Genomic DNA, 14,222 nt, shown 5'->3' with positions numbered 1-14,222 from the left:
ATTACCAAATGCCTCTGAAAGAATTTCCTAATTATAATCCTAAGCTATATAAATTAAGTCTTTTGCAAACCATCAGCCATGGAACAGGTTGGACATAATTTAGTATGAATGATGCTGGTTCATGGCATAATTGTGCTATTTTTTATAGTGAGAGTGAGAAAGAGAAAGTCAGGTTGGCTATTGATTTGGAGCTTTTATTTCCTTTAAAATTCAAGGTCTACTGTAAATATTATCATTATAATATTAATTTTAATAATGTACTTTAAAATCCCCATTACAATAATATTTAATTCACTCCTCAGAAATGTTTCTTTAAGTATAAGAGAATGCATTTAAATACTCATGGTAATATTTTCCTCATGTTTATAGAAAGGTTTTGGAAAGTATTTATATATGTATGTATGTCTCTTTTGAGGGCTGCACCCATGGCATATGGAAGTTCCCAGGCTATGGGTCAAATCAGAGCTGTAGCTGCTGGCCTATATCACAGTCACAGCAACTCAGGATCTGAGAGAGGACTGCGACCTACACCACAGCTCAGGACTCACGGCAATGCCCAATCCTTAACCCAATGAGTGAGGCCAAGGATCCAACCTGTGTCCTTAAGGATACTAGTTGGATTTGTTACTGCTGAGCCATGACGGGAACTCCCAGCAGTCTTTTTTTTTTTTTTTTAATTTATTTTATTTTATAATTTTTTTAAATAATTTTTTTAATTTTCCCACTGTACAGCAAGGGGGTCAGGTTATCCTTACATGTATACATTGCAATTACATTTTTTCCCCCACCCTTTGTTCTGTTGCAACATGAGTATCTAGACAAAATTCTCAATGCTATTCAGCAGGATCTCCTTGTAAATCTATTCTAAGTTGTGTCTGATAAGCCCAAGCTCCCGATCCCTCCCACTCCCTCCCCCTCCCATCAGGCAGCCACAAGTCTCTTCTCCAAGTCCATGATTTTCTTTTCTGAGGAGATGTTCATTTGTGCTGGATATTAGATTCCAGTTATAAGTGATATCATATGGTATTTGTCTTTGTCTTTCTGGCTCATTTCACTCAGGATGAGATTCTCTAGTTCCATCCATGTTGCTGCAAATGGCATTATGTCATTCTTTTTGATGGCTGAGTAGTATTCCATTGTGTATATATACCACCTCTTCCGAATCCAATCATCTGTCGATGGACATTTGGGTTGTTTCCATGTCCTGGCTATTGTGAATAGTGCTGAAATGAACATGCGGGTGCACGTGTCTTTTTTAAGTAGAGCTTTGTCTGGATAGATGCCCAAGAGTGGGATTGCAGGGTCATATGGAAGTTCTATGTATAGATTTCTAAGGTATCTCCAAACTGTTCTCCATAGTGGCTGTACCAGTTTACATTCCCACCAACAGTGCAGGAGGGTTCCCTTTTCTCCACAGCCCCTCCAGCACTTGTTATTTGTGGATTTATTAATGATGGCCATTCTGACTGGTGTGAGGTGGTATCTCATGGTAGTTTTGATTTGCATTTCTCTTATAATCAGCGATGTTGAGCATTTTTTCATGTGTTTGCTGGCCATCTGTATATCTTCTTTGGAGAAATGTCTATTCAGGTCTTTTGCCCATTTTTCCATTGATTGATTGGTTTTTTTGCTGTTGGGTTGTATAAATTGTTTATATATTCTAGAGATTAAGCCCTTGTCGGTTGCATCATTTGAAACTATTTTCTCCCATTCTGTAAGTTGTCTTTTTGTTTTCTTTTGGGTTTCCTTTGCTGTGCAAAAGCTTTTCAGTTTGATGAGGTCCCATGGGTTTATTTTTGCTCTAATTTCTATTGCTTTGGGAGACTGACCTGAGAAAATATTCATGATGTTGATGTCAGAGAGTGTTTTGCCTATGTTTTCTTCTAGGAGTTTGATGGTGTCCTGTCTTATGTTTAAGTCTTTCAGCCATTTTGAGTTTATTTTTGTCCAGCAGTCTTTAAATTACATCTTTAACTACCAGAAAGTTAAGTTAGGATTTGTCGCACAACCTGACATTTCTATGGCTCTATGCTGTAATATATATGGGATTTACTTACATATCCTTAAAGTTTTCTTGCATTGAAGGGAAATATCAAAACAGTTTAGCATTTACATTAAAAATAAAATAATTTCTAGAATAGACGCTGAATACAGAATGATTCCACAGCATTTCCCCATTTGTACAGTAGATGTCACCAAAAAGTTAAAGATGCCTGAGTAGCAGCCACGCTTAGTACACAGGAGGAGTGATTACGCATTATTTGAATCTAGTTGTGCAAAAATGCCAGAGGGAGAAAACACACCTAGACCATGCCTGACTGATGCCTTTATCTATTAAATGCAATATTTCTTCCTATTAGACAGATTTAAAGCCCCTGAAAGGGCAATGCATTTAACTTCTTTTTATTATTCTATCTTTTCTCCCACATCTTAAAATTCCAGTTCTGCTTTTTATATGTGGTTGGCAGTCTCTAAGAATAAAAATACCTCATTCATTAAAAATTAACCAGCTAATTGCTATGAACTTCTGAAATTCTTAGGGGAAAGGTGTTAAATGAAATGTGTGTCTAATTGCACTATGTTATGATCATGCTCTTTTTCTTTTAAATGGGGGCAGAAGATGCTCCCTCCACTATCAATAATGACAATTTCATCACGTTTGAATGTTATTGCCTAATAGTCAATTAAGGGTGGCCAAGAGCTGCTGCTCTCAGGTCAAGACAGAGAAAGAGGCTAAGAGCCTTTGGGATACTTTCTCAGCTTACTAAGGTTTACGCCTTCCAGCCTTGCACTGATGGTTTGGTCCCAAGGCAACAGCTGCAAAATATTTCAGCCCCTGGGCGAAGGGAAGAGAAGGAAGGGGTGAGGCCGTCCCACCTCCCCAACTTCAGCAACCACAGTTTTTTGAGGACATCAAAATGGCCACACAGCCCCAAGCTTTGACAGGAAAATTAAGCTGGGGCCTAGTCACCAGACTTTTTAGATCACATTCATTTTGCCACTAGTTTGGGGCCCGAAAGCCTGTATCTAACACAGGTGTCAAATATGTCTGCTCCAGTGCCCCTGGGAGCCAGGCAAATGGCTAGAATGTTTGAATTGGTCCAAACCACTTACTCCACCGTCCCACATTCCAGTTCAAAATTTGGTCAATATTGCATCCACCCAGACATAAATCTTTAAGTCTGTTTGAGCCGCTGGGCCCTTAGCTTTTGACTCCTGCTCTAATGCTTGGTTTAGATATTTATGTATAATATCTGGGGACATATCATTAACTTGGACCTTTACAAAAGCAACTGAATGGTTTGTGCAGGCAGAGTGAGCTTGCATTCTAATGAAATGCATGCAGCAATTTTTATGCATCTTCATACAAGTAAAGTTGTAAGGGATGTAAAGGAGAGTTCTGGTGGTTTTCATTTTCTCCTCACCAAGCACCCTGCCGTGATTTCTTATTAGAACAGTTCTGGTTCTGTCTGTATTGCCTTTTCTCTCGTTCTCCACCAGACTTGAGTCCCTTGTCCTAGAATCTCAAACATTCTCAATTCGTTCGGTGAAATATCCTGTTAAACCTAGCACTGACCAAATGTTTTATTGAATATAATTTCACAGCATGTATATAATTGAAGGATATTGTTTCTGAAATAAATTGCAAAGCATATTTAACTGGAAGAGCTTATATTTATCTTAAAATGATTGAATTCCAATAGAAGTCTGAGCAATCTTTTATTCTATTATTTTTCTCCCCAAATAAGTTATAACAAAATGTAGATAAAAGTTAGATTCAGAATTAGCAATATTTCCACTCAATTTTTTTCTTTTTCTACATTTCTCTCTATTCTCTACCATTGTACAGTTTTTCGGCAAATAATTCCACTTAATATTTATGATATGTTGATACAAAATACCCATAAATAACATTTTAATTGTTGCTCAATATAGTCCAAAATTTAATTAATTTTCTAGTCTTTTTTTCTGCCATAATTAATTTTGCAATGAATATAGATATGCTTTCTTTTATATAATCCTTAGGAAAATTTGATCCTGATGAGTATCAAACGATGCTACTGTTTTCATGATTTTTTGGATAGATAGTAAAACTGATTTCTAAAATATTTATAATTTACATATCCAGATTACCAGCATAAATAATTACCTTATTTTTATTTTGTACACTTATTAGGTGTAACATGTTTTCAAAAAAATTTTTTTGTCTTTTTTTTTTTTTTTTTTTTTTTGTCTCTTTAGGGCCATGCCTGGGGCATATGGAGGTTCCCAGACAAGGGGTTGAATTGGAGCTGTGGCTGCTGGCCTACACCACAGCCACAGCCACGTGGGATCTGAGCTGCATCTGCAACCTTCACCACAGCTCACGGCAACACCAGATCCTTACCCCACTGAGCGAGGCCAGGGATCGAACCTGCATCCTCATGGATGCTAGTCAGATTCGTTACTGCTGAGCCCCGATGGGAATTCCCATGTTTTCGAAATTTTAATTTGTAATTTAATTTTTTTTCATTTATTTGTTTACTAATTTTACCTTATATGTTTCTTTTCAGTTTCATGACTTTTCCTGAAGACATTTTATTAACTTTTTCCTCTTTATTTTAGTTATGACATATTATAAAGAAATAATAGTTCATAGCCTAATCTGTTTATCTTTTTCTCTGTTGTATCTTTTCTCCCTTCCTTTTAATCAAGATTATAAATGAGGAATTCCTGTTGTGGTCCATCAGAAACGAATCCGACTAGGAACCATGAAGTTGTGGGTTCGATCCCTGGCCTTGCTCAGTGGGTTAAAGATCTGGTGTTGCCATGAGCTGTGGTGTAGGTTGCAGACGCGGCTTGGATCCGGCATTGCTGTGGCTGTGGTGTAGGCCGGCCGGCAGCTGTAGCTCCGATTCGACCCCGAGCCTGGGAACCTCCATATGCCATTGGTATGGCCCTAAAAAGCCAAAAAAAAAAGAGATTGTTAATGAAACCACTTTCCTCTTTCCTCCAAGGTCTTCTGTTAATTAGTTTATATAATTCTTCCTGGCAGCCAAGCTGTGGGTAATGTCCCTATTTAGTTATTAATCTCCTGGCTTTGCAGGGAAGGCGTGTGATAAAAATTATCTTTAATAACTCTCATTAACTTTGAAACGCTTGCTACAAATATGCCATTATTTATTGTCTTGACTCATTTCATTGGGGTTAACTAAAAATGAAAACGTGCTAATAACTGGAAGTACAGGAAATTTTGATACAGTGCTGTTAGGTTCTGTAAATTTTCAACTATTTTTTCCCTTTGATTTAACTTAATAGCCAGTTCAAAATAGTAAGGAACCAATTCTGAAGTGTTCCCCCCGACCCTAGCAATATAGCAAAATCAGTCATTGCTTTATAGAACATAAAATTTGTTTTAACCAAACAGCTAATTTTCAATACTAGGTTCTAATTGGTTACTTCAAATGTTAACATTTGCTTTCAAGTTAATTTTCTCTTTTTTCAAAAGACTGGTTAAAGCTACATGATTTATGATTTTTTTTGTTTGTTTTTGTGGAAACAGCTGTCTTTAGAATATTCTAGTTTATAGATCAAAGAATGATATTCTTTACGTAAGAATTTGAAAAGTGATGATACCATCAACTTGATACATGTGAAATGTGTCTACTACCCCACTCAGAATTCCGTTTAGGAGACATTTTATGTAGAAAGGGATTTATTACAATTTCTGAGTGTTCCTGTACAATCCTCCCAACAGCATTTATTAATCTCTTAGGCTTAGTATATTCACTCAAATAGACTAAATAGGCTGAATATTTGCTTAGGTCTTCTCCACACCTTTTGGAAATAAGTTCCTTCTTCTTGATCTTCAGCTGTAGCATCTAACTGATGTTCAAATCAAGAGGTAAGAGGAGAACAGAAGCGTGTGTGTGGACCAAAGCTCACTATACCAACCGCAAATTAATGGAAAGGCATGATGGAAATCATTATATTTCTCATTGGGTCTTCTGCCTACTACTTATTAGGACCACTGCCTCTTTCACAGCAGGTCCACCCTGATTTATTCTCAGCACCCTAGAGCCTATAGGTTCTGCCATTATAAGCTATTATTTATTATTCACTCCCAGAGTGAAAATGAACCCTTTTCTTTTTAATTCCTTTCTGGGGAAGCACCCCAAGGGAGTGATATTTTGCAAAAATGGCCACATGATTTATTTTTGCCTAGTGAATTTAAGCTTAATTTGGGGTTTCGAGAAGTAAAACTTAAAGGAACCAGAGACTTTGTTATGGCTAATTCTAATTGATCATATCAAGGACATTTCATACTCAAAATGACAGAATCTCAGGGTCGGAAGATACCTTGAAAGTCTTCTACTCAAGGCACACTAGTCTCAAGAGACTGGCATGAGAAAGAAAAAGATCTAGTAGCAAAAATAAGGGACCTGTCTGAGGGACAGGCTGGGAACAGGAAAACAGGGTGGCATAATCAGACAGAGAAGCTCCAAGCTTTCTGGGATAAATTTCGATATATTTTACTCAGAAAATCTTTTTTGCAAAAACGAATTCCTTTTTGAGGATCCTGTGAGATTTCTTTGGTACTGTAGTGAAATTGTTAGTGAAGTGAAAGTATTGATAAAACAGGTGATCCGTGGCTTATCAGAAATCCCAAGCTTCCTAAAATGTCATAGAGAATGCAGGGTGAAGGGTGAAGTGACAGCTGTTTCACACTGGCAACTTTGCTCGATTATGAAATTGCTTCTTGTTGTTTCCCAAGTGAGAGCTTCATTTGTCAAACTGCTGATTCTTGCAAAATGGCATTATTCCAATATTTTCCTTCAAAAACTGGAATCACTTACATCCTTTTCCCCCATCCATGAGGAAGTCCCTTTAAAACATGGCATTCATAGCAAAGCAGCAATCAGTAATGTCTGCACAATTCTTGGTAGACCTCTGATGAAATATTCTAGGTACATGGGAATTATACATCATTGTCTTTCAAGTTTTATGATTCAGGAAATTCAGGGAGAAGCAGGAACACTCTGTTTCTTCCACAGGTACCGGTTTGGGCTCTCATGACCATGATTAATAAAATATTTTCAATATAGACTGTCTTTTTGCAGGATAGTGGTTTAAGACATATGCAGCCAGACGGTGTAATTTCTTTGTTGGCTCTTCTTCCCATTGCAGTGTTTGAGGAGTATCACTAATCTTTGCCTGTGACACAACACTGTTTCTTTAAGCAATTGAACAAAATAAAATCTAGACCCTTTCCCCATATTTTATAAGAATCTAGTCTTGCTTTATTTAACGCCTTGCATGTGAAGAATCTCTTTACTTCTCCTTGGATTTCTCAGCCTTCTAGATTATTGTGCAGTCCCTAAATATAGCAGGTCTAGGTTTCTATGCTTCCAGCTACCATGATCTGAATCTCTTCTACACTCTTTCCCAGGTATCATTAAGGTGCTTTCCCAAATTGACCGTCACATAACCCTTTTATATCTCCTTTTTTTGATATCCTTTTTTTTTTCTTGTTTGTATAATAAAAAAATCAAGTCTTTACCTTTGGACTGCTGCCAACAGTCCAGCTCATGTTCGATTTCTATGAACTTATCTTTAACCTTTCCAGTCCCAAGTGATTGAGTTCTTTTCACTGGATGTCTTCTGAGCACAGATTATGTATGAGACATTAGACTAGGTTCTGACAGATTTTTATGGAGGAGATGTCATTTAGGATATGTTTTCAAAGATAAATAGAATTTGGAATTTGGCAGGCAGATTTTCTTTTGTGGAAAGCTTCTTTTGGTGGAGGTACCAGAGAAAGTCACATCAGTGGTAAAGCCTACAACAGCCTGTTATGTTAGAAAAGAGCCAATAAACTAATTAATTGGAGTATATGGGATTTATGAAGGGGCATAATGAGTAAAAATGCTAGAATGGTAGGTTTAAGCTAGGTCATGGAGAGAACTCTACATATATAATAAAATTATATGTGCTTATATATGATACATTAAGCATTGTATAAATTATATATCTATTTTCTCCTTTATTTTTTAGGGGTGTACCTGTGGCATATGAGCTGCAGGCCTACAGCAGAGCCACAGCAGCACCAGGTCCGAGCCACATCTACAACCCATGCCACGGCTTGTGGCAATGCCAGATCCTCAACCCCCTGAATGAGGCCAGGGATTGAGCCTCATCCTCACGGACACTAGTCAGGTTCTTAACTCACTGAGCCACAAGGGGAACTCCAATATATCCATAATTTTTAAAGCCATCTTAATCTTACAAACTCACAAAAAGTTGTAAGTTTAGGACCAAGAGCTTTCATTTTCTTCGACCATTTGAGAGGACCTGTGGGCTTGATGTCTCCTCACCTCAGGTGTTTTAGGTAGTATGCATCTCTCTCTTTCTTTCTCTCTCTCTCTCTCTCTTTCTTTTTTTTTTTGTTTTTTAGGGCCACACCTGTGACATATGGAAGTTCTCAGGCTAGGGGTCAAATCAGAGCTACAGCTGCTGGCCTATGCCACAGCCACAGCAAGCCAGGATCTGAGCCGTATCTGCAACCTACACCACCCTTCAGGGCAACACTGGATCCTTAACCCACTGAGTAGGGCCAGGGATCAAACCCACATCCTCATGGATCCTAGACAGGTTCATTAACCACTGAGCCATGATGGGAACTCCCAGTATGCATTTCATATACATAAAGACATTCTCCTACACAACCATCCAACATCCCCATGTGGAGCAGCCATCCAAATATGGAAATAAGTATTAATATCTGTCTTATCCTTAGACCTCATTGAGGTTTCTCCCATTTTCCCAATAATATAAAGGGCAAGGACTCTGTTTAAAAGTAATATGTTTTGGGGTATTCCTGTGTATTTCGAATACCCACATCATCTCATTAAGGGAGTATGTGCAGTGCTCCAGGAAAGAAGTATTTATCAGGTCCCTGAGGACCTTACTTTGGTCTCAAGCGACTCAGCATTGTATTTTCAGTACATAACACATTTTCTCTGTAAAATCAGTTTCTTTTCTCTTGTAGGAATTCTCTCCCAATAACCTTTATGGGCGGCCATGTGATTTTTTTCTAGACAACAAAGCAAGGACAGATGTGAGGGTTCTCTCTCCTCCAAAGCCAGGCGATGAAATCTTTCCCAGGAGGTTGTGCCAGTGGCCTCCTGGTCAACTCCACTGGTCCTGCAGTGAGCCCATGAGTCTATCCTCATGATGATAATGCAGAAACTCCCTGTCCACATTTAAATTGTCTGGATCCAACGTTTGAAATTTTAAGCTACCTGGTTCATAATCTCTATTTAGTTGGAAGCCTGGAGTAGATACATCATAATGAAATGATGCCTTAGAAATTATGTAAAGGGATGTTATTTAGCACCTTCCCTTCCCCTTCACCCCAGGGTGGCCACAGGCCTTTGATTCAGTATTAGTTTTCGTCTCATTATCTGTGTTCTACCCACAGGTAGGTGCTTCCCTGGCCGCACGGAGCAGAGGTGAGCCTCTTCCCACCACAACGTCTAGACCCACCACAGGGTCTCATCAGGGCTTTTGTCAGCATGAAGTCATTCTGTGTAATTTGGTGGGACTTCAGATCATCCAGTTTTCTGTTCCAATTAGAAAAATATTTTTCTTGCTAGTAATGAATCTTTCAGCCAGAAAATAATTTTCATTTGGCATTTAAGGCAGCTTTGTGGAAAATTACAATAATAGCCAGTGTAATATAAAAATTTAACTCTCTTAAAACATTGGAATACTAATTGTATCAAGCTAAATAAATGTCAAAGCTGTGTCTCCACATTGTGGTTACATTTGGCTATGATGGTTCTATTGCATTAGTCTGCAGGATCTTATATATTTCCTTACTTTCTTTTGATTCTAGCAGAAAATGCACCTGGAAGCATCAAAGGTTTCATAGTGGAATTTCATCAGACTCTGTGGCTGTCCCTTCTCAGTGTCTCATTAGTGAAGAGGTGGCCTTTTTGAAGCTGGCTGCCAAGCATCCTGCTGATTTCATTCCCTGCTGGTGTGGCTGGTTCTTGACAAGGAAGGGAGGCAAAACAATCTGTGACCCAAAGTCCCTGTGACATTCGGGAGAAAAATGTTCCCATTGGGACCTTCATGACTGAACACCAAGGCTTATACACGTATGTTTCAATAACACCGGATTCATCTTTCAAATAATATCATTATTTTTGGAATATGAAGGGAAACATAAGCTTTTATGTGTGTTTATAAAATGTATCATGGCTGATGTAGAAAAGAATAATAAGAGTAACCCCATTTTATCTACAGTGTAAAAGGAAGAGGTACTGAAAGGGGGTTTATAAAGCGAAATCTAAGGAGCAGGATTTCCAGTGTAGTTGGCGAGTCTCTTCCTAAGAACAATGTCCTTCCATCATCCCGCAAAAGCATTCTCACCCTCTGACATTTATCAGTAGACTATTTGGAATGGAAAACAAGGCTGTTAAAAGGAAATTTATTACCTATTGTACTAGTTCGGGATGAAGTTTACAGGATGAGAGGCAATTTCTGCCAAGTGTCTTAACAGTATATTTACATGGCCACTAATGGCCTTGGTTTGATCTTAAAATGCATACCAAGTGTTCCAAGTAAATTCCTTTGACTTCTTTACATTTTTAGTTAGACCAAAAATTAAATCGTACTTTAAATAGAGTAAAACCAATTAAGGCAGCCATCGTTATTATTGAAGTTCTAGTTAGATTATTGAATTCTTTTCCTTCATATCACTGGATATAGCAAAAGTAGGAGATAACTTAGGTAGCTTAAAACATGGGTCTACTCCCTCAAAGGATCACCATATAGTTTATAAAAGTAATCTCCTAGAGACAAATGAGTAGTTCTTCTAAGTATTGACAAATGAGTAGTTCTTCTAAGTATTATTATTTTCTTTTTACAGCTGCACCTGCAGGATATGGATGTTCCCAGGTTAGCGGTCAAATCGGAGCTGCAACTGCTAGGCTACACCACAGCCACAGCAACACCAGATTCGAGCTGCATCTGCGACCTACAACCGCAGCTTGTGGCAATGCTGGACCCTTAACCCACTGAGCGAGGCTTGGGGTGGAACCCTCATATTCATGGATACTAGTTGATCTTAACCTGCTGAGCTACACAACGGAAACTCCCTTTTAAGTATTATTTATTGCACTTGTAGTTAAACATTTGGTATAACAAGTTAAACCTGTTCCAAATCAGAGTTCCCTCTGCTGCCAATTATTTTACTATTTTTTAGATTTAAAATTACCAGGTGTCTTTTTTTTTCTATAAAAATTGAAACTAAGTACTAAATATTAATGATCTAGTCTCCACACATTAGCTTAGTCATAAGTTTGGGACAGTCCTTTCTTGCAAGCTCCCAGTCCCACAGGAACACCCAGCAGTAGGTAGGGGACGCGGTAGTGAGCTCTGAGCCGGAGCACACCGATACTGAGGGGCCAAACAGCCAGGGGGTAGCTCGTTGTCTTCATCTCCCACACATCAATTTAAACTAGCCGGGAAAAAATATGTAGGGCATCAAACTTTCTTTTGGAAGAGCCATTTTCCTTCTAGCAAAAGCCTCTAAACATTCCATTATTCCATTTCTCTTTCCTTTCTACATTTTAAAGCAAATCTGTCAGAGGGATTCTGAGCTGAACTAAATTGATTTTGAATTTCCTTTTAAACCTTTAAGCCTTCTTGATAGCTCTGTTAACAACTGTCTTGAAAACTCTTCTAGTTTTTAAAGTCTTCAATGAGAAGAACCCCTAAAAAATTGATTTGGGGAGACAGGAACGTACATCTCTTGGAGGGGAGGAAAAAGGTTCCCTTCACTCTCTGAGCATCCTTGGCTGGGTCTTAAAATTAAACTGACAATGACAGATGAACCGGAGAAAAGCACATAAATTAATTCAGATGACGGTTACATGACCCAGTAACCTTCATAAGAAAATGAAGAGGGGAGGTAACCCTGAGTATTATTTTGCCAGCTTTGATGAAGGGTGGACAGCCACGGAGAATGTCAGGGTGAGTGTTGGGGAAGTGGTGTTAATGACAGCGGCACTTAGCAAGCGTTGTTTGTTACCTGGGAGGAACCTTTCCTAGGAGGATCTTAGGACACTTCAGAGGACAGGGGTTGGAGCAAGGTCAGGGCGACCTTTCTGCTTCTGCTGTTTTCTTACTCCTTCAGCTTAAAATGTGCAATATGCCAAGGCTCCATGCTTTGGGGGTGGCACATCCTGAACCCTATCACTCTATTAGTAGAAACAAAGAATTGAAGACTGAGAAGGTACCTCCCTACCTAGCCTTGAAGAAAATCAGTCCTTTCCTGTCTATTTTACTTCAACCTTTGAGGCATGTATTAGTTTACTGCTGGCTTCCGGTGGAGGGAGGGCTGCCAAGCATGGGAGAAATAACACAGAAGTTTGTATATTTGGGGCCTCAGGGACCTCAATTTTAGTATTTGTAGAGATGGGCAATAGCAGTATGAAATGAAGGACCATAGAAAGTATGTAATCGTGTATTTAACTGAATGCAAACAAGTGCTATTTTATATCTTATAGTCAATTAGTGTTCAAACAGTTCTCCATGTAGGATCTGTTTTGATCTAAATTGTAAAATTATCGAAACTTGATTTGGGTGTATTTTCCTTCTATCAGTGCTTTGCATACTTACTTATCCCCATTTCATCTGGACTCCGAACTTTCACTTGGATCTTTCCATGATCAGAATGGGCTCTGCGAAAATTCAGTGTAAGCACGCTTTGCTTTTCTCTCCTCCTCTGTCTCTCCTCTTCGTCCTCCTTCTTTGGTGTCAGAGGGATTTTTTTTTTTCCATTTTATATTTTGAAATTGGAAAATAGGAAATGAAAACTTTTATAAATTTGGCTTAATTTGAGAATTTTAATAAAGCGATAGTTCTGGATGTTTCTAACACTATTCGGTGAAATATGAAAATGCTACTGCTGAGATTGTGTTTGCATTAACTTTTCCTAAAACTTGCTTATATTATACTGTTACATAAAATTGTCTCGCTGTATGAAAAGGCAAAGTATTTGGGGGACTTGCAGGCTGGTGATTCCAATTTTTAAATTACAAAGGAAAAAAAAATTCCTCCTGCATTTGTAATAAAGTCATGTCCTTATTCTTCACAACCCCTTTTTCCCCCTCCTTTATCCCATTACCTCTAGAGAATCCCTGATTCTCACTTTTCCTTTTTTTCCCCTAGTGTAAAACAGGATGCCCTGTTTCTGAAGAGCCTCTTTGTAGGAGAATTTCACACCTATTTTCTCCAAAGGGACAATGCATGCCTGTGTGCTTTTTCTCTTCAGTTTCTCTCTTGTTTACAGGTTTATGGGAAATGAGATTATCATCATTTTCAATCCTTTCTATATTATAGTTTCCTTGACGACCAGCAGAAATCCTTTGCTGACTTAGTAATAGTGAATGGGAAGGTCGAGCTGAACTAAAAGTTGGGAGAAACCAAGCAGTTTTTAGGTCATTCTCGAATTCACTATTTAGACGGAAGCATGGCTAAGCTCTAAAGTTGATATCTGTATATACTATTAATCTCACAATGAAAAGGTGATTTCTGTTAATTACTCAAAATTCCCTCTTCAATTAATTCACAGAATATAATTTTCTAAACAGGAACAATCACAGGAGATTGAGAATTTCACACTTACATCAATATTTACCTAGCAAGGAAAAGATCTTGAAACCTCTGGGCTCAGGGTTAATCTTTCTGTAAAGACTTCACAGAGAAATAAAAAAAAAAAAAAAAAGAAAACAAGAAAAAAAAAAAGAAAAAAAAAGAGGACTTTGCTAAAGATTCATCTCCTAATTTTGTGTGGGGGTGTGGTTTATATCGGAGAATTAGCATCCAATCAGGTACTTTTCTCTTTTCCAATTATAGTTGATTGAATTGCATCATAAATGCCTTGTTCACAAATTCTGTAAAGCCCAAAATACCTTGATCACTATTTTGTATATACTGCTTAGTGTATGCCTTAGGTTGTTACCATATTTAATATTCCCCATTTGTTTTTGTCATCTTATTGAAACAGTAGCAACGAGGTACTATAAAATCTTATTGATTCATATGAGGTGAACCCAACCAGCAGGAAAATGACAAAAAGTCATTGTACTTTTAGTTTTCAGGCTCCACAAGGGCAGGGAATGTCTGCCTTACTCACATTTGTTCTCAAAGGGTTTGGTATATAGTGCAAG

At 38.1% G+C, this 14,222-nt stretch overlaps 1 long non-coding RNA gene across 3 annotated transcripts in view; it reads left to right on the top strand.

Annotated features, from left to right (window-relative positions):
- The window catches only part of LOC146401074 (uncharacterized), a 129,481-nt gene extending 115,674 nt beyond the window's left edge, over window positions 1-13,807 (top strand). Inside the window, exons 5-7 of one of the 3 annotated variants that reach the window (XR_014813568.1) lie at window positions 8,035-8,090; window positions 9,461-9,491; window positions 9,881-13,807. This is a non-coding gene — a long non-coding RNA (uncharacterized LOC146401074). Of the gene's footprint in view, window positions 1-8,034; window positions 8,091-9,460; window positions 9,492-9,877 lie in introns of all 3 variants that reach the window. The other 2 variants (XR_014813567.1, XR_014813566.1) reach the window with 2 other exon arrangements.
- The last annotated feature ends 415 nt before the right edge of the window (window positions 13,808-14,222 follow it).

This window comes from Sus scrofa, chromosome 8, assembly GCF_054392235.1.
Source record: "Sus scrofa isolate SSC_HxYL_T2T_F1_AM1 chromosome 8, Sscrofa_HxYL_maternal_Yorkshire_Landrace_v2.0, whole genome shotgun sequence".
Taxonomy (NCBI): domain Eukaryota; kingdom Metazoa; phylum Chordata; class Mammalia; order Artiodactyla; family Suidae; genus Sus; species Sus scrofa.
Note: the sequence above shows the minus strand (reverse complement) of the source record. Positions and strands in the feature narration are given on the sequence as shown.